General features: G+C 44.7%; 1 protein-coding gene across 1 annotated transcript in view; it reads right to left on the bottom strand.

The window, feature by feature from the left end:
* The window catches only part of LOC126187759 (serine protease persephone-like), a 45,099-nt gene extending 24,260 nt beyond the window's left edge, over nt 1-20,839 (bottom strand). The window contains exon 1 of the mRNA XM_049929020.1: nt 20,755-20,839. The gene's annotated coding sequence lies outside the window, so the exon portion shown is untranslated. The remainder of the gene's footprint in view (nt 1-20,754) is intronic.
* Nucleotides 20,840-25,843: the final 5,004 nt, after the last annotated feature.

Genomic DNA, 25,843 nt, shown 5'->3' with positions numbered 1-25,843 from the left:
ATCGATATCGCGGCGCAACACCAACCACCGGTAAAATGTGCCTCAGCCGCTCGTTGTCGCTGTAAACCGAAGGTAATGGATGACTTGTAACGCCGGAAATGCATATCCTCCTATTTCCATCTATTGCACTATTATTTTTTTTCCTTGCTTTGTTACCTCAAGATATGACATTTCTGTCTCTTTGTATATTGTAATTGTTTTACTGTTTGTATATATATATATTTATACATTTATGTCGATGTATAATTGGGTTGTTTCGTAAATATTATTTGTATTTTTACGCTGGGTCTTGCCTAGGCAAAACTGTTATCGAACGATTACATCGATAGGTCGTGTGAAGAATCAAAGTGTTTAGGATCTTTGGTAGCGTTAACTCTGTCGCGTGGAGCGCGGGCAGAGGGAGTCTGGCTGGAGTAGCGAGTGGAGCAGGTGTGTTGTGTGAAGCTCCCGCGAGTTGCCGCGCTTTCGGGGTTTGGCAGCATGTAATTGCGCTCGACTCGCGATGATAGTTTCTGACATGGTGTCGCGGACGGGAAGCATTAGCTGGCGCACATCAAGAGCCCGTTTCGCCTGGTGAACGTGTCGAGAAGAAGGCGCGCCAACATCCAGCTTCTGCAACAGCGACGGCCGACAATGAGTGACTGTCGCCACCTCCTCGATCGACGGCTTCAAACCTTCAATCAACCAACAAGGAAGGCTGGAAGCACGTAAAGTTTTAGAACTGTATGGCAGACCTCAGCTTTTAAAATTGTCCCATTTGCCTCGCAAAATTACAGCAACTTAGCATGAACCTTTGTTGCTCATTGTCCCAATTGCATCACCAAGTTGGGTCCCTTCCTTTTCCGGAATGAACCCGAGTGTCGTTGAAATTCAAACGCCAGCATCATTAGATTTCTCTGCTTTAATTTCAATGTTCGTTTAAGGTATTCATAGCTGGCTACAATATTTAGATTACACAAGCACAAATTAAGAGTGCGAGTTTTGTTACCGTATTTTAGCTTACCTGTGACTGCAGCTCAGCTTGGTACGTACTAAATTTTACTATTGTTCATTGTTAAGAATCATTTAATTCAAGTTCAAAGTTAAATCTCTTATTTCTAAATTGCGTAGATTCAAGTAGCTTTTGAAATGATTGTTGAGGTAGTCCAAGACTAACCGTGTTTTACTGAATTTCGATGTGCTTCAGAAAGAAAGCTCACTATTAACTTCAGTCACTAAATTAACTTTCGATTTTCCTGTTTTATTAATTCTTTTGCTAAATTGAGTCAGAGTGTAGCGAAATTTATTACTTCTGACAAACTTTCAGTTTTCACACTACACTTCTCAACCTTCAGTTGCCACGCTTCTAGTGCTAATTATATGTGTAATAATCTTTCTTTTTTCAGTTACTATAGTAATTGTCCTTAGGACTGGCGACCGTAATTTCCCCAAATCTCAAATACCTGATTACCGCTAGTTAATTGTTAACGTAACGGCTGCACATTTACTTTCTTTATTAACTTTACCCCTTTTCAAAATTAATTTCCACCAGTTTCATTAGCACTTTTCCTTTCATTTAGATGTAACTCTTTCCTCCCTCTTTACCGACAGATTAACTTCGGTGACGATTGCTTTTCCAAAATTCCCATTAGGTACACGCGGTTTCATTTTTTACGGTCATTAAGGTCGATAAGTGAGGGGGAGGTTACAGACTGTGGCGCGAGGAGACGTGCGGGATGCCTCGCAGATCCACGCGCTAACCGTGCCGTCAAATCAGTGAGTTTGAAAGACGAGGCATTATCGGCATTAGAGAATGTGAGGCATTCATCGGGGAAATTGCTGTTAGTGAGAAATTGTTTCGCCAGTGCAACACAGGTGTGTGCAGAGTCGTACACGGGAGTGCGTAGAACACGACGAGAAGAGTCAGATACCAAGATCGGCACCACCCAGTTCCTCCCCACCCCCCCACCCCCCCGGCGCGAGGGGTCGACACTTATCCCAATGGCACTGCAGGACAGATCTGGCTCTTTCTCGGCTCTGGCGCAACACTGGAACACAGTAATCCATCACACAGTATCAAGGGTGACAGTCCGTCACCGTTTATTACGGCGCGGGTTACGTGCGCACCGCCACTTCTCTGCCTACTTTGACGATTGTGCAGAAACATGCTACACGTCAAATATGTATTGAATGACATCACTGGGACAGCAATGACATTAGATACTGCTTTTGCATGAGTCTGTGTTCTGTTTGTTTCAAAATGATGGCCCCATTTTTGTTCGACACACGCAGGGCGAAAGGCATGACAGTGACCTGAGTATTGGAACAACGTTCATACCAGTCCAGAGTATCGTTATCCAAAATGGCGAACACGAGGTCATCCAAGATGGCGGCTGTGACGTCAATCAAGATGGCGAATTTTGACGGGACATTTGAATTTTTGTGGGAAAGTGCCACGCCCACCCCACCCCCATAAAAATGGCGCAAAGTTAAATTCCAGCAGGATAATGCATCACTCCCCTGTTATCTCTACTGAGCAAGGAGAATGGCGGGAAAAAAGTACTTGTCTGTATTGTTCCAACAATTTCCAGTAGTTCTGTTCTCCACTGGGTCTGGACTCCAACTGCCTTAGTTCATATCATCGCCACCAGAGAACGCCACCGTGAAGTCAGGTGATGACGCAAGTAGCGTCATTCAAGATGGCCGTACCCAGTGTGTTCACCACGAGCTACAGATCCCAAATGGCTTAGTTCATATCGGTGCCCCAGAGAACACTCTCCTGACGTCAGATCGTGATGCAAGTACCAGTATTTGAGATGACGGCACCCACTCTGTTCACCACGAGCTCCAGAGCCCAACTGACCTAGTTCATACGGTGGCCACCAGAGGGCGCTACCGTGAAGTCGGGTGACGACACAAGATCGTCTGCTGTTTCTGGCTCGCGCATTGTAACCAGACACACGCCGAATGAGCGGCCCGCAAGCGACCGCTTACAGCACAGCCTCAAGCCCGCACCTTTATACTCGCGCCACACATAGTCTTCCGTAAATATGCTATCCAATTTAACTGAACACAAGTGACACCAACATCGCTCATCTAACCTATCAATTAGCTAAGTACTTAATTCCAATTCAATTTTAATTATATTCAATAAGCGAATTTACAATTTCAAAATTCAGTGATCAAATGAGAAGTTCCACATTTTCGCACTACGAGCGCAGTGTTCATTCATGACCTAGCACCCCCGACCCCTAGAATGCTGCACTCCTATTGGCTACTGCATTAGTCATGTGATTGAACTTCATAGAACCTAGGACTTGGAATCAATTTTTGCGAATGCCACACCCACCTGGACTCGGAATGAAATAGTTAAAGTCTCCACCACTATCCTCAAGCGTCCGTCACATCCCCCTATCAGCCCAAGTTGTCGCAGTATCGCGCACTAACGTGTACTAATGTCCACAGCGCACGATGTCATCCGAGACAAGAGATCTGAACACAAGTCTTTATTTTGCAGTGTCCCCACCACGAGATTTAGTGTCCAACTGGCCTACTACACATTATTGCCATCAGATCGTACTGTCACCCCTCCTACGACCTAATCCCAGGTTGTGGTCTTTAGGGGAGAGAATGGTGCCAGGCTGCGCTAGGCTGCTGGGGAGAGTAAAGAAGAAGTGCACTCTAGTTATTTTGGAATATTTTATTTAGAGATCGAATATATTTATCACACTGAGGCAAAACACTCGCCATCTTATGCTTGCGCTCACAATACACAGTCAGCAGACACCCAAACAACTCTTAATTTACGTAAATAATTTAATTACGAACATTGAGACTCCTCCTAAATAATGTTTGACACTCACGTTTAGACACGCTCAGTACTCGTAAACTGTCCAAATAGCGCATAGCATGGCCTACAGACCTGCTCGCAAAATAACTCAATCAACGCACGCAAGCACAGTCCGCCGCCCCCAGTACACAGGAGGCAGCGACAAGCGACGCTTCCGTCAGACGACAAACTGCGCACAGGCCCACACCCGGGTCCCACAAGCGGCCACACTCTTCTCATACTACACACGTGAGAAATTGCTATCGCCTAGTTAAATTACACCATAGATTGAAACTCCACTCTTGATCTGCACGCTTTAATAATAATACAATAGTGATCGGTATTGAAACAGGTTATACCTCATGTCTTCTGAATAAACTTGAAGATAAAAAATTCACGCAAAAAATCCGGTCATATGTTTTGTAAAATGATTTATCTAAATCTAAGAAATACAGTAGAGTAAGGAAACGCATTACACTCCTGTGAATGTGAGAGGTGGCATGAGCCCCCTCTCATATTTCTAACTTACGATTTTCTCTCTAATTGCATGCAGTGAAAAGTCGCTATTCCTTCACACATGGACTTCCCACACAGCGTCTCTCGTCACCCGGGTGGTCCGGTGACAGGCAGGCTCTGCTGATCTGGAAAGGGTTAAGCCGACGGGTGTGAGGAAGTCGAGTGAATGCTTTGCAGACGCCGACATTGTCAAAAGACACGCCCCGAGGGGTCTGAAGTAGCGGCTGGGCTAGAGGTTCCGTTACTTCGCAGAAACTTAGCGAAAACACTTTCTGGTGGGCTACCAGCGAGGCGTGGGAAGGACTTGTGTACCCAGGCAGTTGTGGCGGGAAAACTCCCGCGCTTTCTGCAAAATAGTAACTGTGATTAGCTTTCTCAGGGCATAGCTCCGTGACGTAGCAAAATCAGCGCAGAAATTGGCGCCAAGAATCTCCATTGGTGGAATGGTACTGCTCTGGCAATAGAGTGGAATTTTCCGCCGGTTTTCGAGTTGCTGATTGGAACGTTTAACTGCGGCCACTGTCGTGGGGGCGGGAATGCGGTGTGTTCGGCCTGTACAGGTGCTCGGGGTAGTCGGCTCTCGCCTTTCGGTCGAGGACGTCGAAGCAACCAGCCATCGCCTCCGGTACGCCAAATCGTGTTCTTGCAGTTAAGAAGACAGATTGGTAAGGTATGTCCGCAGCACCGGCAGACAGGGATTTTCCTAGGTGATAATCAGAGCTCAGCAGAGCGCACCTGTTCGTCTTTTTCTAACTTTGTTCTGTCTTGGGTTGCAGCAATTAATGTTGGGTTGCCTATGTGTTTTCTCTTAAGATTTGAGTTGCAAGGAATTGGCTCCACATACCACTTCGTCATAATCCTCACAATCTAGTTTAGGGACAACTTCACATTCACAGCGTTTGTTTGAGTATTCAATTTGAGCCAATTTGATGTATTGTAAATGTTTCATGTGTTTTTGTTTATTATTTTGTGTTTAATCTTAATAAATCATATTCTTATTTTGGACAGAACTTTCATTCTGTTAATCGGTAGAGCAACCCTATCATTCCACACTATGTTAATGAAACCTTCGTTTATTTAACTTATTTATCAAATTAAATTATTGCAGGTGCCAAACTCTCTTCTAATCCACTGGCAGGGTTGATTAGAGTCAGTTCGCGTATTTTTTTTAATCCTTGTGCAACAGAAAAAGTCGGAGTTAGAATAGGGGGGCTTAGAGCATCATTTACATATGTAGATTCTAGAAGAATTTAGTGTTAAATACACTGCTAGCCCCGGCACCTCGCAAATGATTCTCCATGGCGTGTACAGTAAGTGGGGCAGGTAAAATGCTTCGCTGACCTACTGTATATTCTTCCTTTCAGAGAAATCATTTGCCCAGATTTTTCCAATTTTTAGGGTTCCGTCGTGCCTCAGTCGGTAAAAGCGGAATCTTTACAGTGTGCCTGTGTTGTCCGTCAGTCAGCGTCTCCCCGACTGCTAAAAACCCTTTTCCTCATGAACGGGTCGACGTTTCAGGCTGAAATTTATTTCACAATACATACTGAAGTCTGGTCTGCGAATGTTTGTCTCACCTACAACTTGAAGCTCCATCTCTACGTGCAGTAATTGCTCCTGGATGTCTGATGATGGATAAATTCCGAAATATATAAACAATAAAGACATTCCTTGTCCGAAATTTGGCTTTCACAATTACGACTCAGCCTTCTGCCTCCTGCATGATTTTATGTCACATTTATGTTATTGCAATTAAAACATTCTCGTAAAGCTTGGAATCCTGCATGATTTTTTGTCACATTTATATTACTGTAATTAAAACATTCTCGTTAAGCTTGGAACCCCCGGGAAAGATATCTCGCCAGTATCGGCGTCGGTAACACGTAAGAATGGTGGACATTCTCGCTTAGAGGAACAGATGAACTGCCATACATAATTAAGTTTGTGAGGAACCCTCAAAGTGCGAGACCTACTCACATGTGGCCCTCTTTTATTTTATTTTATTTTCTCTTTTTTTTTTAACTTCACTGTGTCACCACACCTATCTTTCACTGTTTCTTCTGAAGAAGCGCCAGTAAATGAGAGGCCAACACAGTAACCGACTCTACATTTACGTAGATACCCCGCAAATCACCTATTCGGGTGCTCCAATCTAAGCCCGCAAGATCAATTCACCCAATTTACGGCAGCATCAGTCCCTGAATAATTATACGCATTTCGGAGAATTACAATGAAACCATTACTGCTGGCAGTTTCACATTTCGAAATGCAGGTTTCCAGAGGTAGTAGAGAGCACCTAGTAGACAAAGTTCTTATACTGCACCCCTATCCTAAATTGTATCGGTCCCGATGTGAAAAATGTTTAAAAATAGGATCGCTGTCGAACCATCCGCTTTGCGGCACGCACACAGCGGAGTGAATGAAGTCAGACCAGTGTGTGCTCTACACGCGCCGCTGGCATAGCGGACGTGTCTAGCATTTGTGGTCGGGATCACTTCCGTGTGACGAAGCGCCGCCTCTACAAAGGCGACGGTCCGGAGCGTCCGTGGAGCACAGCAGTCAACCTTCCGCGTTCCGAACGTACCAGCTTCTGGTAGCCGTTGTTCTAGATGGAAGAAAAGGGTATGTGAAGGACTGGAGTGATCCAGAACCGTTCCAGATACGTTGATTGTACATTAGGTATCGTACCATGAAGCGGAAGATTTCAAAATATCCTGATCTCTAAACTTGATGCACATCCAAACCGTACTTTTCCCGACAGTGGTTCCTCAACAGTACCTCATCTACTAAATCCCCTCTACAAACCCTAGATGCCTGTAATAGGAATTCTGAAACACCATGTGTATTAGGAAAGTGTAATATTAATCCACAGTTCCTTTTATTGAGTAAACACTCGATTCACAGTATATGTGTCATGTAAACAGGAGGGTAAAATTTTTAAGTTACATGTTGATCAATAACTACCTAATTATAATAGAACTAAACGAAAACTCCGTTTCAGCACAAAGGGACTCACAATGTACAAAAATATTGTCAAATCTAGTCTCTCTCTCTCTCTCTCTCTCTCTCTCTCTTTCTCTCACACACACAAACACACACACACACAAACACACGCACACATACTCACACACGCACACACGCACACACACACACACGCACACACGCACACGCACGCACACACACCCACACACAGCTTTCCGATACCGTAAAACGACTGTACCTTGTACTTTAGATTGATTATCAGTTGTCATCAAGTAGTTGTGGTCTGTTGTAGTGGTTCACAGTCCAGATTTCCTCCTGGAGTCTATTACATCTCATCTGCATATGACTTATTTCTCTGACTTGCGTGAGACTCGATTTATCTGGATCATAAAACACGAGCAAAACGAACACTTGGTTTTAAAGTGTAATATATGCGGAATTTTCTTTAACGTCTGGTAACAAGTTAGGTAAGGTATTCGAGGGAAGATAGTACATTTACTTTCCTCTGATGGCTTGCTTGTGCATAAGCGAGGAAGAACGAGATGCGTATTTTTTTTTTCAAATTTTCTACATTTTCTCGTAACAAAAGAATAGTAATGTTTCGTTGCCCCTTATTTTAGAGAATATAATCTTCGAAAACATGTCAGACTCGTGGTACTGTTTCCTACTCTTCAAAGTATTGTACTGCAATTGAAGTAGCAAAGTTCTTGCTACGATTTCATCAAAACGTATTCGTAAACGTTCTGCTCCCATGCCACGGTACCTTGCGTGATATTGGTCCATAACTCGGTCAGTAACAAAGAACTGAGGATCAGATATGTGCTTGTGATATACGGCGTTACAGTTATTTACCATCAGCTGCTTCTGCGAGCTGCACTAAAGCCAACAATGGCTCTCACACTGTTCCCCTCTTTAACCACACAGCGAAACTGTTGCCTTTTTGTTGCAATTTTAATTTCACAGTAAACCAGTTTCACGTTGAGAAACATGACAGCATTTCATATCTCATTAGAAGTCCGACATTTTGGAATAATCCAGGCACTCACTTTGTGTTTGTAAGCTATGATTTACCATTCATTAAAAGAGAAATAGTAATTTTCATAAAGAGATAGTCAACTGTGAATTCACAGGTGTGTGTGTGTGTGTGTGTGTGTGTGTGTGTGTGTGTGTGTGTGTGTGTGACTACCAACTGAACTGCTGCTATGAGCAGTGAAGATCAAGACCTGAACTTTCAGGCTATGTAAGGTAAGTACAGATATTTAAACACTACAAAATAATTTGGAAGCGCAATCTGACGTTGTATATTTAGCAAAATAAACTCACTCACTCACTCTCACACATACACACACACACACACAGACAAAGCGCAACAAAAATAGATTCTGCGTATTTTCTGTTCGAACATGAAGTGATAAATGATTCACCATGAACCAAATGACGTAGTTGCTTACGGCTTATAGCTTCCGGCAGTACAGTCGTGGATATCTCTGCAGACATCTAAACATTAATTCTAACCACGAAGGAATAAATGAACCAGCAAGATCAACACACAAGTTATGGATACCACTTTCAAGTAATACCTCAGCACAGCGCCTGATCACTCTGTATTGTATTGAGGAAACACACAGCAGCTGTTCTCTTCCTTTCTGCACCTGAAGCCTAATTTCATGCAAAGAAATGTAACTTACTGCTAATACTTCGTAACTGCCGCTTTATTCAATGAATATCGTTTGATGTACCAGAATATCCACGTGTCTTCTTTGGGATCACAAAGCTAGGGTCAACTCGTTACAGCAATATGGTGGCGTGGCAGTCTTATACTGCACCACGTGCAAATAAAAAATAAAAAAAACAGATTTGGACAGAAACAATTCAGAAAAGGGTCTCATAAGCTGAGAGATGTACTGTAATCGAAAGAATGCCGCTGATTCACGATCGCACACGGGCGGCCAGAACAGCAAATACAAATGTGACTCTCACAAACCTTAAGGGGGAATATAAATGTGCTTAGAGGGAAGAATATGTTCAAATAACGTACGGGTTTGCTGCCGGGTGACACCACCGATATTTCGACAAGGGTACACCCTGCCATTCTCAAGGCACAAATACAAGGAAGAAAAAAATGTGCAAGAAATTTAATACCTCGATTCACAGAGGAGAAACCAGGAAGACGCCACACACAGAACAAGTGTCAACACAACCAAAGATAACTAACATCAGAAATACCGATAGTTACTATTAATCAACAGGTGAGGTAGCACTAATTCTGTCCCTCTGTTTTTTGATGAGAGACAGAGCCGGATTCCAAGCAGCATGTAAACGAAATCCATCATCTCTGTTAATAAGGTTGCTTGATAGTCTGATTTCAACAGCTTCCTTAATAACACTATCTCAATAGCTGGACGTGCAAGCCAGAATCTCCGTGTTATTGTATTCCATAGGATGACCGGTGTCAAGGCAATGTTCTGCAATAGCGGATTTGCTCGGCCGTTGTAAGCGTGTGTGACGCTTATGTTCAATAAACCGGTCTTCCACAGTCCTGGTTGTCTGACCAATATATGACATGCCACAACTGCAAGGAATACGATAGACCCCAGCATTACATAAACCAAGATCATCTTTTACGGACGCCAACAGAGCCTTAATCTTAGAAGGTGGTCGAAAAACACATTTCACATCACATTTCCGCAAAATACGGCCAATCCTGTTGGAAATGCTTCCTGCGTAAGGCAAAAAGGCCGTAGACTTAGGTGCCATTTCGTTGCTATCGTCACTCACCCGTTGTACAGAAGGCTGATGGCGGAACGCACGTTTGATCTGCCTCTCACTAAAACCGTTCTGACGAAAGATGACTTCGAGATGTGCTAGCTCAGCTGCCAAACTTTCAGGGTCTGAGATAACGTGTGCCCTGTGAACCAAGGTGCGAAGTACTCCTTCACGCTGAGCTGGATGGTGACAACTATCAGCTCGCAGATACAAGTCAGTGTGGGTGGGCTTCCTATAAACAGAATGTCCCAACGTGCCATCAGTCTTCCCTTTGACCAACACATCAAGGAAGGGAAGGCATCCATTGTTTTCCACCTCCATAGTGAACTGAATATTCGGGTAGATCCAAAACCTTGTTTAAATTCTCAGTACCATGAGGCCACACAACAAAAGTATCGTCTACATATCTGAAAAAAAACACGCATACATTTGTGCCTTGAGAATGGCAGGGTGTGCTCCTGTCGAAATATCGTCGGTGTTCGACGACGTCACCCGCCAGCAAACCCGTAAGTTATTTGAACATTCATTTCGCCGGGAAAAGTTAAGGTCTCACAGGGAGGAATATGTTTGCAGTACACACTTTACCCAGGACAGCGACTGTTTTATAATTCGGGAGAGGACAGTGTTTAATCTACAGCGGTACGCGTCGAAGAGGTAACGTTTGTTCCTACAATCAGTTTCCGTGTAATCAAAAGTGAGCAGACTGTGAAGTCCCGTTTCGCCTAACGGAGAATATTTAAACATCCCCGAGCGCGAAATATTCAAGAATTAAACTGTACAAATATTTAGAAAATACCCTAGAAATATGCTAACCAGTCGCTTAACATTCCCCATGGAATGTAAAATGATCTGCCTGGTATTGTTCGTCGTTCTAAAAACTCTGATGTAGTTCCCACCAACTAGACAAAGCCACTCCTCCTACTAAGCCAAATAGAACTGAAAAGACGAAAAAATCATCAGAATGGCGGATGCATATTGAAACAGCGAACACCCCCTGGTATCCAAACCGCTGAAAGATACCCATTGGCTGATAGAGAAACCCACCTCCGAAAGATGCGAGAATGTCTCAATGGTTATATCAAGAGGTTCCTCAAAGAGCTTATTTCCATCATTAAGAGTTGAGTATAGCAGAAAAAACAGGACGCGTAGGAAAGATGAGATCACGATGTATGCAAAGTGGAAGTGTAGCCGCTAAAATGAAATTGCTAAATGAACAGGCAACATTTACCTGTTCGATTACACCTAAGTAGTCTATTTTCCTTATCGATTAGTTTAGGTTGTGAACTTGTGAAGTAATGTGTGAAGAATGGAGAATAAATTCGAGACCTACAAAGATGTTACTTAATACATGCCCTTTCAAGTACGATTGAGACTCATGCTTGCCCTTACAGAAACACCTGCTTCAAAACAAATCCAATAAAAAGAAGCGACTCTACAGTGAATTAGTCTGTCTTTAAATACAGCAACCAGTGTGCTCTCTGTGTATGACGTCTTGAAATATCTGTTGGCCATCACACACAACGGCCGACTTTTAGAAAGGCGTTATTCCTGCTGTTAGTAATATCAGATTGAACATTCACATAACAGTTGTAGTTGCTAAAAAATATAAGCTAGAAGAAAATTTTGTAAAACTTATTTTTATTACAGAAAGTGATGATCACTAAACAGTATACAACAGCATACAATGTCCAATAGTAGACGATGATGATGATTATGATATTTTAATATGCAGTTATAAAATACATAAAAGTTAATAAATTATCGCCATAAGGTAGTTAAAATAAAACAGTGTTTAAGTCTTTTGAAGAGAAGATAAGTGGTTTCCACTGCAGAAATGATGAAAAAATGGGCAAGTAGTGAGGGTCGTACTTGTTTCTAGAGCACATTTAAAAAGTAAAAAAAGTAAATCACAGGATTTATACAATAAATAACAATTTCATACGAATGCTTGGCATCGTTATACCTCTTTTACTTTTTGTGACTTGTTGTCGGACCTTAATGTGCAATATGCACGATACACTTTCTATCAGATTTGAATTTATGTGTACGTCAAAGCCGGCAGCACTTTAGTTCGATAGGCGTTTCACAAATATGTGGAACTATCAAATTGTGCTAGCGAAATACTTCAGGGAGTAATACTCTCAGAATAAAAAGTAATAAAATGTAAGAGAGAGTTGTAGTGAGCTGTAAAACTTAATGTTAATCGAGTAGCAGTCCAACATAGGTTTTGAAGTTCTTCTACTTGTACTACGTAATATACAACAAACGTTATGAAACACAATTCTCAACTAACAGGTAACGCAGTGTAAACACATAAATATATCACATGTAACGTATCACAGATTGGCAGGTACTCTGTACTACGCAGGCTACGAAATGCAGACGAGTTGGATCTCCGGGCCTCCCTTTGGCCACGAGCGCAGTGGCGCCGGTAGGGAGGGCCTGTGGCTAGGGCCAGACGCGTCCCTCCAGCCAGCCGAGGTGTGCGGAGACGCGCGTGTAGACGCCGGGCAGGGCGCCGCCGCAGGGCCTGGGGCCGACGCTGGTGACGCCCACCGCCGTGTAGGGGGCGGAGCGGCCAGTCACCAGGGGGGCGCCGGAGTCGCCCTGCGAAAAGTAAACACGCCGCACTGAGGGGCAGTCGGTGGGCTCGGCTCACTGGAGGACTCTCCAGTTGTCTGGTACTGTGGGATGCATCAGGTACGATGCGCCTGGTCACAGAAAGTGGGTACTTACAGCACAGGTGTCAGTCTCCCCCTGTGGGTCTCCGGCACAGATCACCGACGAGTCCATTCCCTGTGGAAATCTCTCCTTGTAGGCACTCTGGCACTGAGATAACGCACGTGGGTAGATGGTGGTCTTCAGAAGCACAGGGCTCAGTCGCGTTCCTGGAACAAAGGGAGAGTGGCGACATTGTTTCTTTGTTTCAAATTATGGTATGCTAGGAGTGTGGCATGTACCAAGAACGATATGATCTACTTTCTATCTCACATTTGGCAGCGGAACAGTCAGAAGGGATGGGGAAGGAGGTAAGGAACGATGATAGGTGGCTGGACGTTCATAAATATTTCCACATAAATCACTTTACCTCCATTGCCAAAGGATAACTCATGGTAGGTTTACATTTCGTGAAGACTGAATGCTTTGTCATACTGCTTAATATATTACTTTAGGAAGCTGTTAATCGCTCTGTTCAGTATTTTGAGCTGATTTGAAGAGTTTCATTTTCAGTCAGGCAAGCGTAATTTTTTGATTCTAGTAACTATTTTTGAGGCCTAAAACAATGAGTGAAAGATGATAATTATTTGGGTGACTCGAAATGGCAAAGATACGAGGAAAGGTATATTTTCTAGTTCACGTATTTGAGAAAATATTCAGTGGCATACAGTGATAGGATTTGACACAAGACGGCCCCCTTCGCTTACCGGCAGCGTTCGTGGCCCCCCAGCCGGCGGCAGTGAAGCTCGGCGGGTCTCCGTCCTGCGTGTTGAGACAGGCGGGGAAGACGGCGTCGCTGAACTCCACCCTCCTGTCCAGCCTCAGCAGCGCTATGTCGCCGTAGGACCGCCGCTTCCTGTAGCTGGGGTGCAGCACGATCTCCGAGATCCCGTAGTCTGCGCCGTCTGCTGCCGCCGTGAGGTTGTTCACTCCCAGGCGCACCGCGACTGGCCTTCCCCTGGAACAATCACACACAGTGATTCTCACAGCCGCTTTGACAGCTGTTGACCTACAGTTACTGTATAGTTTTTATATTGCTGAGCAACGGTCATACAACAATTTTTAGATGAAAACACTGCCATTTGACTGTATTATTGTTTATAATTATAACGAAAGTTCTGGCCTTTCATGGCGTTTGAATCACTTGAAAATGGCATAAAAGGCCAAAACGTGGGCCGTAATTAAATAAACAACAACAGAGTCAAATGACGGTCTGTTCATTTAAAAAAAAGTTACTGCATACTTCGAGCTGAGACACAGGTATCACGTTTGTTACTTTCTAACGGACAGCGCACATGCGTAAATGACACATATCTGAACAAGCCTCCAGGTAACTCACCATTTCATGATTAATTGCTAGGGGAGAGTGAAAATTGTTGGACCGTAAGACAGTGAAATTAAGGTTAACTGCTCCCCTGAGATCGATCTCTGAAGGTTTAACAGTCTGTTGATCTCCGACCGACAAGAGAGAGCCAATATACACTACAAACAACAAGACATATACGTGACATCTTGGGTTGTCGGGTGTTCTCCCGGATATCAGCGTTGTACATCCACGATATTTCGGTCACGTAGCTCGTGACCTTTATCAAGTGCGGCCTGAGACTGCTCCTCGACTGGACCTAGTCCAGTATATATGCCTATGGCCTTCCCCCTCCACCAACGGCTGCAGGCGCTACCTCTGTGGTCCGCGCCCATTCCCTGCGACCTGCTGGAGCGTTGCTGCTCCGTTTTCCGTCCGCTGCGGTTCTAGGTGTTCCCTCTGCGGTCCGTGCCCACCAAACCCGCTCCTGGGTGTTTCATCTACGGTGTGGGGTACCAAGCGTTCCCCCTGCGGTCCGCGCCCGCTCACCACGACCTGTTGTAACGTTGCCGCTCTGTTTTTCGTCCGCTGCGGCTTTGGATGTTCCCTCTGCGGTCCGCGCCTACCAGTCCCACTTCTGGGTGTTCCATCTTCGGTCTGGTGCGCCTGAAAGTCCGTCAGGGGCTCGTTTTCCATCTCCATGTCTCTGGTTCTTCTGTTTGTGTAGTGTTGCAGCTGGCCCCGTTGCTCCTTTAACAATTCCAGAGCCGGATCCCAGGCTCTGCTTAGCTGGTACCCTGTGTCAAGGTTCATAAGATCGTCAGCCATTTTAATTTCTATCGATTCTCTTATAACACTGTCCCAAAATCTGGGTGTTTGTGCTAGAATCTTGGTATCCTCATACTTCATGGCATGATCTAGTTCTAGACAGTGTTCAGCAATGGCTGATTTAGTCACCTGTCTTAATCTAGTGTGCCTCTGATGTTCTTTGCACATGATCTCCACAGTTCTTGTCGTCTGGCCAATGTAGGACATGCCACATTGACAAGGTATATTGTAAATCCCTGGTTTTCGTAACCACAGGTCGTCTTTGACTTTCCCCAGCAGTCCCCCGATCTTGTTGGATGGACAGAAAACACACTTGATCTTGTGTTTATGGTGGATCCTACTGATTCTGGCAGAAATAGAGCCATCATAGGGCAGATATGCCACCTTCTTTGCTTCATTATGGTCTTCTTCTGGAACTTGTGGTATAGTGGCTGGTTGTAGTGCCCTCTCAATTTGTCTGTCCGTGTATCCATTTTTGGAGAAAACTGTTTTGAGACGTTCTATCTCTATAGGTAGATTCTCTTGGTCTGACAGGGCGCGTGCTCTGTGGACCAAAGTCTTCAGAACTCCATTCTTCTGTGCAGGGTGGTGACAGCTGCTGGCCTGCAGATATAAATCAGTGTGTGTTGGTTTCCGGTACACACTGTGGCAAATCGATCCATCTGCTTTCCTCTGGACTAGTACATCCAGAAATGGCAGCTGGCCATTCTTCTCCAGTTCTATGGTGAAAGTGATATTAGGGTGGCACGAGTTAAGACGTTCAAGAAACTCATTGAGCCTGTCCATCCCATGTGGCCAGATCACGAAGGTGTCATCCACGTACCTACAGAAGCATGTGGGTTTAAATGTGCCTGTCTCCAATGCCCTCTCCTCAAAACTCTCCATAAACATGTTGGCAACCACAGGGGACAGTGGGCTGCCCATAGCTACACCTTCAGTTTGCTCGTAATATTGGTTTCTGTACAGGAAATACGTGGATGTCAGTGTATGACTGAACAGGTCCAACAGAGCACCGTCAAATTTCTCTGCAATCAGGTCTAGTGAGTCCTTCAGTGGGACCCTGGTGAACAGCGATACCACATCAAAACTAACCACAATGTCCGAATCTGTGATGTGCAGTTGCTTGAGGCGTTGCAGGAAATCTTCTGAGTTGCGGATGTGGTGAATACATTTCCCCACATATGGAGACAGGAGACCTTTCAAGTACTTGGCTGTTGTGTACGTAGGTGCCCCAATATTACTGACAACAGGACGTAGGGGCACGCCCTCCTTGTGTATTTTAGGCAGACCATACAGTCTAGGTGGCACTGGCGCTTTTTCCCGTAGTTGTCTGATGATCTTATCGGGCATCCCTGTTTCCTTCAAGAGAGCACTAGTCTTCTTGGCCACCTTGTCCGTGGGGTCACACTCCAGCATTCTGTATGCAGGGTCCTCCAGAAGTTGGCGTACTTTCTCATCATAATCCACCCGCTGCAAGATGACAGTGGAGTTCCCTTTGTCTGCTGGCAGTACCACAATGCTGTTGTCTTCCCGGAGTTTCTTGAGTGCAAGCCTCTCCTCGGTTGTGATGTTCGATTTCGGCGGCCTGGCCTTGGTGAGGGCCCTGCAGGTCTCTCGGCGGACTTCCTCTGCCACATTAGGTGGAAGTGTGGCTGCAACTCCCTCTACTGCACTGACGAAACCTGAAATGGGTACGTTTCTAGGGGTCGTAGCAAAGTTGAGACCCTTGCTGAGTACCTTTAAGGTTGTATCATCAAACTGTATGCCACTCAGATTCGTCACAGTGCGTGTCTCTTCCATCTGCTGTGCTTTCTTAGTCATGCGGTCAAACTTTGCAGATTGGCGAGATGAGGCATTCCTTCTAGCACACTCAGCTAAAGACCAGGAGGCACGGTCTACCCAATCCCAATCTTGTCTTGTTAAGGAGGCTGCCATGTACAGATGAATGTGTAACAGCTTCCTGGCCACACCATCAAACCTGTGGCGCATATCTCGAATCCTCTCTCTCACCAGTGCCATGCTGGCTCTGTGTTTTATCTTCTTCGCCGCTCTGGAGTTGATGTGATGTTTAATTCTGGCAAATACTGGTACCACTTCTCCATCTCGACACCTCAGCAAAAAACTGAGAGAACTCAGCATCTTCCCTTTCTTCTGGCGTAGCTTGTCCAGCTACTTGATATTCTGATACCTCTCCGTAGAGACTTTTGATGTAACTCTTCAGGCTTTCCCGGCGATCTAATGACATCTTGGGTTGTCGGGTGTTCTGCCGGATATCAGCGGCGTACTTGCACGATATTTCGGTCACGTAGCTCGTGACCTTCATCAGGTGCGACCTGAGACTGCTCCTCGAGTGGACCTGGTACAGTATTTGTGCCTATGGCCTTCCCCCTCCACCAACGACTGCAGGCGCTTCCTCTGTGGTCGGCGCCCATTCCTTGCGACCCAATATGTCATTAGATCGCCGGGAAAGCCTGAAGAGTTACAAAAATATACGTGTTTCTTGGACAGAGGAAGTTGACGAATTGACTCTATCGTAAGTGAACGGCCCTTACTGTCGCCTGCAACGACTGAGCCCAAAGAGACGGCCATCGCGTAAACGATTCGTGTAGTGGAATATACTCGTGGCTTTATAGGCGTATAACCATCTTTCCAAAACTAACTCGTGACAGATGTTCAGAGCAAAATGTGTGGAGGGTAACGCTATGTTCCCCACATTTTCATAGAAGCAGCAGTACAGCACTCACGTGATCCTGCTGGCGCAGCAGTGGGCCGCGGTGAGGACGAACTGGTCGCTGATGAGGGTCCCTCCGCACAGCCAGCTGAGGCCCTCCGTGTCGGGGACGTTGAAGCCCAGCGCCGCCTGCAACACACCACAGCCATCTCATAGTCTGATCCAGGTTTTTATCATCGTTGCAAGAGACAAACACAGATCCTACCCACAAACACCACCATGCATTTGTTAAGAGTACTACTTATTTTCTATAATATGTATTTGAAACGTAAATACTGAGACCAAACGAGAGGGTACAGTTGTTTCGAATCTGGAGAATCATTCAGTAGGTCACCGGATCATATCTTCATCTGATCATACTGAATCAGATTTTCTGTCTCTTCCCTAAGTCACAAAGGCGTAATGCAAAAGGACACAGTTGAATCCTTCCGCCGGCCGGGATGGCCGAGCGGTTCTAGGCGCGACAGTCTGGAACCGCGCGACCGCTACTGTCGCAGGTTCGAATCCTGCCTCGGGCATGGATGTATGTGGTGTCCTTAGGTTAGTTATGTTTAAGTATTTCTTAGATCTAGGGGACTGATGACCTCAGAAGTTAAGTCCCATAGTGTTCAGAGCCATTAGAACCATTTTTAATCCTTCCGCATCTGTATCCGGTTCGAATTTCCGTTTCCTTTCTAATGACCTTTTGATGTCAGTGGTATGTTAAACCTTAATAATAATTCGGTAGTATTAAAAAATCGTACATTAGTTCTAATATCGCCCCAAAGCTCGCTTATCTTGCCACTGCCCCTATTCATATGGTCTTGCCCCCCCCCCCCCTCCTGCATTGCATTCCAGAGACGTCGACCATTGGCGATCCCTCCTTTCTCTGACTGGGATTCCCGCTACATTCCATCCAACAAGAGATGCATTTTACTAACTTTTGGCAATCAAAGGACATTGTGTTTAACATTTAGCAACACTAATATTATATCCAAAGATGCTAGAATGGTTGGAATGGCGAACGAAATGTGTAATGCTGTGGTTGTTCTGCCCCATAGATTGCTTACCATGAGAGAAATTAGGTGTTTGTTAAGAACAGAGCCTCATATTAAGATCCCTCATAACGATAGCAGGCCACTCTCCCATACAATGTTACGTCTGATGACAAAGTGTAGTTATTTAGGGCATTCATAACTAATGCGGTTGCTACAGTAAACGCAGTGTAAACAAAGAAAATGGGGTCGATAACTTGTGTCTCGGTCCAGAGTACGTGCTGAAATTAATATTCCCGTAAAATGGACGTACCATAAGCGAAAAGATTTTCTGTCACTATTTTAGAGAAAGAATAGACGTTTAATCTCGATGTGTAGCCCAAATTCTTTGGGTGAGCGTCACTATGGTGAATTATTCTTGCTTAAATAACTCGCAGAGAATAAACCGGTGTCGCTTATGTGCTTCATTCCAGAAATGACGTGTAACAAGAGAGCCATGAAAAGAAATCGTTGCACACCATTTCAGACTCACTGCAGTAGAACTGATGTGCTATCGTTAGCAGTTTGCTGCTGTAGAAATTCTCCGTTGTCCATTCTACGAATTGCTGATTCATTCGATCTCGAAATTTATCTTTGTATTACGTTATGACCAGTGAATTCACAATGACGCTATTCATGCAGTGGTGAACGTTCTTTTAAGATCTTTCGGACTCACCATATGTGGAAATTCGTGCGGACCAGCCAGTTTCTTACGCAGTATGTAGTCTCCCAGACCATCCCGCATATCCTTGTAAGAACTGCACGCTGTAGATAAGAGAAAAAATGTAATGTAATACATGTTACATATAGCCTTTCCCCTCATATAAGAGACCTGATTACTATGACTTAAGTTAAGACATGTATAATTTTCATAATGTACTAAAATGACTTCAGAAAATGATGGAAGTTTAAGAAGATACATGTTCTATTTCTAAATGAATAAGTTAGGTTTATTGGATTATGTGAAATACATTTGTTGTAGGCTACGACCCTTCTTTTTCGGAATGCTTATCACTTGTGTAGGTAAGCAGTGAAGGTTCAAACTCTCATATCCGGTGCCATAAATGAAGGAATGCCGAAAAACTAAGCACTCATCTGACAGAAACTATGTGGTTGATGTCATTACAGTAGTCGAATACTCATATATTTGTTTATATATTCTGTTTATTGATTGGTTCCAGGCGCGCTATTTTCTGGAAGTAACTGTAGACTTTTTGGTGACTAATATGGTGCCTGCATAGTGCCAGGGCTACGAGATATTTGCCAATGTGGGCCGCATCGAATTCATAGAAATTATGACTTTTTTAGATTCTTGTTTGAAAATACAGGGACGTTAATTTTTGCTGTGTTCTTTGGCGGTGTTCTTATAGACAACTGACGATTGTGTGAAGGGCAGTGATGTTACTGAATCCATAAACGCCCTTTATACTGTCTTACGATTCCATACGGAGTAATTAAGCGTGGGCAGAAGATGTATGACGTCCTGAATACATGTTAATGGAGTATTTGGAGAGAGACTCGAGAGGTTGTAATTAAATGTGTCTGACACGAGCGAGTCATCAAATAGTCGTACATTAGACACTAATATTAGATTACAGGGGGAGGAGAGCACATGCTGGGCTTCACAGTAGATGGAAAAAAAAGAACTCAACATAAGTGTAGGCCGCGCCACTTGTGAGCGACAGGGTGAAAGCATTACAGAGGTATTCTCAATACTTAAATTGGGAATTTTAAACCCTTACTTTCCATAATTACTCTAAAGCTTCATCCATAAAAGCTGCAAGTTTCATAAAACATTCAGAAACCATATTTGTGAATCAAGGCAAAAAACTAGTGTTTTGTTTGTTTAGTTAGAATGTTTCACCAAGAACCCACAGTTGATTCAGTTACGATAAACAAATTAGCTCCATTTTTAGTATATATATAATATGGTATAGTGAAAAGACGACTTTAATTAGTAAGAAGGTAGTGAGTCAGATGTAAAGGATAACAAGTAAAGCAGCACGAGTGAGCAGTGCTGGTCCACTGTGAGTCCAGAGGAGTGGTGGGGGTAGAGCAGGGCAGGGCAGAGCAGAGTGTGCGGCGGACTCACCTGCCTCGCTGGGCCGCCGCTCTGCCGCAGGGAAGGCCCAGGCGTCGCCGCTGGGGATGTCGTTGGAGTCCTCTTCCTCCGCACCCGCCCCCGCCTCCGCCCCCGCCTCCGGGCAGCAGACGACCTCCTCCAGGCCGGAGAAGCCGCAGCGCGGGGGCGGCGGCCGGCGCTGGCGGAGGGCGAGCAGCGCAGCCGGGCAGTGGCGCACTGGGAGGCAGCTGCCCGAGGGGCAGGCGGCGCCCTCTGCGGACACCGTGAGAGTTACCTCCACTGTCAGCTGTGGCGGCCGAGTTACGTGACGAGCAGACGGGGACCCAGGACTCGTAGTGCTAATACCGTCTGAGGCCGCTTCTGCCCCTTATAAAATCATTATTTCTATGACGAGGATTACCCACAGTTTTCTTCATGTATGTCGTAACCAGATCATGTGATACGTTAACGATTAAATCTCATAGCACTACCGAACTGCCCGAATATTGTTTCGTAAGTTCACAACACTCCGAGACATTTCCTGTAAGATTAGCATTGGGTGATTTTGTGCTCTCAATGAAATGTAATGGGCTGGCTAAATTTTCATCAAACTGGGACACTATGCTTCAAGCCCTGTGAACAACGCGTTTGTCATCTTCCACAGTGTACTCATCACGAAGATGAACAATGGGCGACACTTGGTCTCCGAGAACACTAAAGTAAATATCGTGCTTCATGTTCTCTCTACTCTCAATGAGCGGACCAAGCCGTGGTACGATAAACACCGTCCAGATTTCAAAGAATCACCCCTGACATGAAATATAGTCTCAACAAATTATAGTTTACACACATAATTAAATCGTGGGCGAACTCGATGTCTTGCATCATTTCTAGACGGAAAAATGACCCTTCAAACCAAACAAGATGCCTCCACTGACCTACTGTCCAATTTTGGGTTGATTGCCCCAGCGAAGTTGAGCTGTTTTAGCAAGGACCTTTAGAAAAGTACCCGACTCCTCACGTCCGTAACAAGTCGTTTTCTTTGCAATGTTCACTTGGTAAGTGCTACTAATGGACTTGCCTTCACTGACAACAACACTCCATGTCGCTTTTCAAACCGTTTGTCGTTGACAAGGCGGGATACTTGTGCAGGGGTCCCTGTCGGTTGGGACCTTTTCACGACCACCGTCCTTATGCCGTCTGTCATGGCCACGAGTGGTACACCACTCCCTGTAGACAGACTCGTAACTTCTCGTCGCTGTGCGAACAAATTGACAGTGTGGTCACGGACACGTTTAATCACGATGGTTCCTTATTCCCCTTGCATCGCGCCTTCAAATATGCTGATTCCACACACCCGATTCGCACATATGCACCACTCTGCTGTCATGACTTACGACAGTGGACAACGGCCACACGAGTACTTGGTGCCACTCCTACGACGTGTACAGTATTCTAAAGCAACCCGAGTTCTCTTTTAATGGGATAACTGATAATTCCTGTTTTGGACTTTAGTAAATCAGATTTCGCAGAAAACCGTTGTATTGTGTCAACTGGAGGAAGAGCATAGTTATGCTGCACCACGAATACTTTGAGTACTTGATCCGTCGTCCATGTACATATAGCGGGGGGCAGTCTGGACAACATTCCTTGTAGACACATTGCACAGTTCGGCTGGATATACCAACAGATTATCTTTAGTAAATAAGGATTCGTAGAAAACTGTTCTACTCTGTGACGTGGAATAAGGCTACAGTTATCTTATAGTACCTTTTCGTCGAGCAATTGAGGGACATCGTTTTAAAATTAATATCTTCATCCACTTATTACTGGTGCTACGGAAGGCCTTGAATACGGCTTACTCACTAGTTCGCGGAATAGGAAAAAAATCTTCACATTGATAACCACAAGCAGACCATAAAGTTCTACAGTGGATGTTATTTTACACTGATAACAGCTGCCTGATCCCATAAAATTTTTTGATTATAGCAGCTCCTTAGGAGAGATCCGTGTTAGAGAATATTTCGCTGTGTCCTGTCCTCAAGAAAGAGAAGAACGAATGCAAGTAGGTCGAAATAGTGAAAGCCAACTAAAGTTTTGTGCATAGACTCACCTTGGAGGAAGAGAAGGCTAGACGTTGCAAATTCCAACAGCAGCATCAACACACAAGACACAGTAATACGTATAGTCGTTGTCGCCATTGTGTGAGTGCTCGACTGTCAGATTTTGTGGACTGACTTGCGAGTGCTCGTGAGGCGTGTTATATAGCGACGGTGGAGCAGAAGAGGAAAATCGTGGGCGAAGGCAGGTGACGAGCGTCATTTGGGCGATGAGAGGGGGGAGGGGGAGGGGGGAGGGGTCCCAGGCCGCTTCTCCCACGTCCTGACACCGCAAGACGCGCGGCGGGCTCACGGAAACAAGCGGGGAAGGCAGGAAGGAAGGAAGGAAGGAAGGAAGCTCTGGCCGATGCCCGTTGTTCCGGCCCACATCGCTCTTTCCGTCTATTCTTACACTTCCTTCCTTCACGGTAATTATCCCGAAAATGCACGTTTGTCAAACTGCATGGCAAGTTACACAATCTCCACTGGCACTGATTCTGTGCAATACTTTCATTCCACGTAAAGGGTCGAATCTTCGACTCGACATTCCTTAACCTCTCAGCATAACTCGTTATTCGCTTTTGTGGCTTGATACATTATTAGTCTTGTCGGTTGGAACAAGATTCGACTGCGCTCAATAACATTACTTGAATTTCATAGTAACAGCAGTACCACTCCCCTGGCCACAGAGGCAATAGGCGGGACTGACCGACCGCCGTGTCATCCTCCTACACTCGATGGAAATGGTTTGTTTGGGTGCAGTATGAAAGGATGGAGGGTCATCACACCGCACTCCCAGCAATTGGCGGCTTAGCAGATCTGTTGCCGCTACCATTGGGCCACGTACCTTCTTAGTCTAATGGGTCAGGTGCCTCTCTAGTCTAATGGGTCAGGTACCTCCTTAGTGCAGTGGGTCAGCTACCTCCTTAGATGGCATCACAAGGCTGAAAGCGACCCGTTGCAGTCGTACCACCAAGGAAAAATGCATGATAGGTTCGGAAATCGAACACCGGTCCCGCACATGGGAGTACCTTCAAAAAATTTCCCAACAATTTTTGCATACGATCATATTCCCCAATTTTTAAACATGCAACTCATCTTATACTCCCATAAGCTCCCCCAGCTGTAACTCATTTACACCCACCAGTCCATCATTGTGAGTCCCTCATACCCATCCACTCCCAGTTGCAATTTCTCACTGACTCATTCAGCCCAACACATTGTCATTATCTCTTTGTGTATCTCTGTCATTCTCTTCGTTCTACCCTACTACTGCTACTACAGTCTCCTCTCATTACCACTGTCTCGCTCTTGGTCTCTCTTTCTGCTAGTATGTCATTCCTTCCTTCCTACTGTTGCTGACTCTTCTCACTCTCTTTATCTCTCTCTTCCTCGTTGTCACCATCATATTCTCTGTCTCTCATTGTCGTTGAATCTCGCGACTTCCACTTCCTCTTTCTCTTTGCCCGTCCCACATCCCTGGCACTGTCTCATTCACTCTTTTCCTAGCACTGTTTTGTCACTGTGAACTATGTTCCACTCCCGATGCATCCTTCTCTCTCATACACTGTCAGCGTCTCCTTCGCTGTTTCTACAACTCAGCTGCTCCATACAATTCCAGTAATTATTACTTTTCTGTTGTTGCCACTGTCTTCTCTCTCGGGATAAGAAAGCGCGAATACGTTCGCATCCCAAAATATATTTTTAAAGGTGCTGTGGAAAGCAGAATGAGCCACCTGATGTCAAAGTTTTCAGTCAGAGTCGTTTAAATAAAGAGGAACACATTCGCGTTTTTTGTGCACCATTAGCAGCATTTTTCCGCTGGTTCAGTTCTTTATCGTGTTACTGCAGGGTATGCAACTTACATCAAACCTGTGACCGGATTTTCCGTGCAAAAAGTTGCATGTTCTTCAGTACTTTACAAGCAACGAATTTGTGTCGCACTGCATTTTGCGTATGTATTTCACATGTAAAAGTACTGTAACTCTGAACCTCTTTATATCGGAAATGGATGAAAATCGGGATGGTAGCAGTACACCGCAAAAATTACGGACGTTTGTTGTGCATAACGAACACGAAACCCCGGTCTCGCTTTTGGTCTACTGGTAACAGCGAAGATATAATTTCAAAAATCTGTTTTGTTGGGTTTACGAGGAACCGCCCATGAACTAATGGTGAATTCATAAGTTCCATCAAGCCATCCGCCGACCACATCAAATGCAAAAAGGACGAACCGATTCGCTCCATTTTCTAAGTACTGTAGCAGTAATAGTGCAGCACTAACACTTTGCCCCTATACTGTAGGGTATTGACACTAAGATGATCCTTCTGCTGGCATACAGATGGTCTCCAGTCCGAGGGCTACCCTTAACACTTGGCCTCAACTCTTTATCAGCAACAGAGTCCGAGATATTAACACCGGAAAACTCCGTTTCCATGCTAGACGCTATGGAACGCATAGTGTGGTACGCATACCGATTACTTTTACACAATTCTATCGTAACACTTCATGAATGTACTCATTTTGACTAGAAAATATCTCTTCCAATAAAGTTTTGCTCTCTTCACATGCAGCAGATATAGAGATAAAAACACTTTTACAGGTAGATGGTTAGCTTTCCTGTAGATATTGTGAACATGCATAATGAGTTCTATGCTGTGCACAACCTTATAATTTAGTTGTACGAAGCTGTACGAAGCTATACTGGTTTGAAAATATGGTCAGTATCTGTTTATGTTGTACTGTAACAAAATTTTAGTTGCACTGTCCTAAACTAGATTTGTATTGTTTCCAGAATCGATGTGGTACAAGTCATTCTTACTTGTTGCTCTGCAAGAATTCTCATTTGTATTACCGCCATAAAAATACAGAATGAAGTGATCCTACTACGGTCTACACGTCCTTCACACTCTATATCCCACCTTGTTCACCACCATTTTATAGTTTATGAGAGCGTACTTGTTTTCGGCGACAACACTCTGCGATTCTGACATACTATTCTCATTCTAGGCCAACGGAA

Source organism: Schistocerca cancellata, chromosome 5, assembly GCF_023864275.1.
Source record: "Schistocerca cancellata isolate TAMUIC-IGC-003103 chromosome 5, iqSchCanc2.1, whole genome shotgun sequence".
Taxonomy (NCBI): domain Eukaryota; kingdom Metazoa; phylum Arthropoda; class Insecta; order Orthoptera; family Acrididae; genus Schistocerca; species Schistocerca cancellata.
The sequence above is the reverse complement of the archived record's forward strand: the minus strand, read 5'-3'. Positions and strand labels throughout refer to the sequence as shown.